The sequence below is a fragment of the Myotis lucifugus genome, unplaced genomic scaffold (assembly GCF_000147115.1).
Source record: "Myotis lucifugus unplaced genomic scaffold, Myoluc2.0 scaffold_68, whole genome shotgun sequence".
Taxonomy (NCBI): Eukaryota; Metazoa; Chordata; class Mammalia; order Chiroptera; family Vespertilionidae; genus Myotis; species Myotis lucifugus.
In genome coordinates, this window is record NW_005871116.1 from 25,055 (window position 1) to 27,107 (window position 2,053).

Sequence of the window (2,053 nt, forward strand, 5' to 3'; positions counted from 1 at the left end):
AATCACTATATTCCTCAAGACTCTTCAGGTTACAATAGGGGCCAAACAGTAGTTTAGGCAAAAAGAGAAAGCCATTTGCTCAGGCAATCAAGGCCAAGGCAGGAGTAGCCGCTTCTGACAGTGTTCACTGGGTGATGACCGGGTGCGGGCACCGGGCTCCGTTAGGCGGGCTTCACAGGCACCGAGTCCTTCCGTCCTCACAGCAGCTCGAGAGGTAAGTGCTCTATGACCCTCTGTTTACAGAAGTGGGAACGCGGGCTCAGAGAGGTGTGTCCCAAGGTGACCTAAGCCTGACTCTAAGCCCACACTTGGAACCACCACGCATTGTGTCTCCAGGGACGTAACTGCAGTCACAGTTCATTTTCTCGGTGACTCTCGTGTCCTTGGGCCTCTTTCACTCTCCTCGGTCAGCTTTCCCAGGAGATTAGAGGCCCGGCTCCCGCCCTGCGTGTGCCCCCTCACCTCCTTCCCAGGAACGGGCTCCTCCTCCTTCAGGCTCCATTATGGGGTTCTGGACAAAGGCTGTGCTTCGGCCCTGACTTGAGGCATGTGCCCAGTCCCGGCGGGCAGGTGTGTGGGGCATTCGAATCAGCTCTGCTCACATGGAGAGCAGAGAATAAGGATTAGCTGCGCCCACTGTGTCCACATGGCCCTCAGGGCTGATGGGAGCCGTTCTCTGAGAGAAAGAAGGTGTGTTTCCCCGAAGAGGCCTTGGGCACTGATATTCCAAACCCCGCACACCGGGGTCTTCTCGGGTTGGATGGGGTGTGTGGGGAGAGCGCAGCATGGCTCCTGGCACCCGAGTCGGTAGTGGATTCATCGTGGCTGCTCCTTTATTCAGGCTGCAGCAGAGAAAGGCCTTCCTTTGGACAGGAGTGCGACACTGAGCCGGTGGGAGAACGAGCCAGGAAGCGAGCTTTGTGTAAGAACCTCAGAGCGAGAACAAGACGTGACCGTCAGGCAAGGCCTCGGTCTCAGCGGTCAGGACCGGCACAACCAGGTCAGAAGTCCAGGGAATGAGCAGCAAGATCCAAAACTGTCAGAAGGCACAGACCTGCTCAGACGGACTGGGCCGGGAGCCAACACCCGGAGGCGGGATCTGAGTGAGAGGGCAGAGGTGGCGGTCCAAGCTGGCGGGAGGTGCAGCCGCAGCGAGGTCCGGATGGACCCCTGGGGCCGGGGCGCAGGATCCCAGCGGGTGAGGTCAGGGAGCGGCCCTCAGACGCAGAACCAGAGACAGGAAACAATGCCTGGGATTCCAAGGTCAGGGGTTGACGACGGAGCCAAGTGATGCCAGAGAGAACTTCCTCCAATTCCCAGACAGGAAGGTCAACAGAGCACAGGGACTTCCTTCAGCCACCTCGACCCACAGACCCCACCGGCCATCGCCGGCTATCGGCAGGGGCTGTGGTCAGGTCCCAAGCAGTGCCGTGCTGCGGGGCCCCGGCATGCCAGTGGCTCCCGTCCCGGCTGGCGGCTTCTTCGGGTCAGTCTGCCCACCCGCCAGCCTTGCTCTCAGGACCACAGGCGTGGTGAGCCTCCTCTTTAGTGATGGCACCAGGTGGACCCTCACCACCTCTGCTGTTGTGAACTTCACATTCTACTATAATAATTACCAGGGACTCCGTGACCTAGGACACGAATGTATTCTCTCACAGTTCTGGAGGTCAGAAGTCAAAAATGGGTCTCACGCCCGGCCAGTGTAGCTCAGTGGTTGAGCGTTGACCCAGGAACCAAGAGGCCACCGGTTCAATTCCCAGTCAGGGCACATGCCCGGGTTGCAGGCTCAAGCCTAGTAGGGGGCGTGCAGGAGGCAGCTGATCGATGATGTTTCTCTCTCATTGATGTTTCTATCTCTCTCTCCCTCTCCCTTCCTCTCTCTAAAATCAATAAAAATATAAAAAAAAAAAATAGGTCTCACTGGGCCCAAATCAAGGTGTTGGGGAGGCTGCAATCCTGGAGGCCCAAGGAAGGCCCCCTGTCCTCCTCCTTCTCAGCTTCTAGAAGCCGCCTGCATTTCTTCTCTGCTGGGGCAGCCCAGCATCTCCCAGCA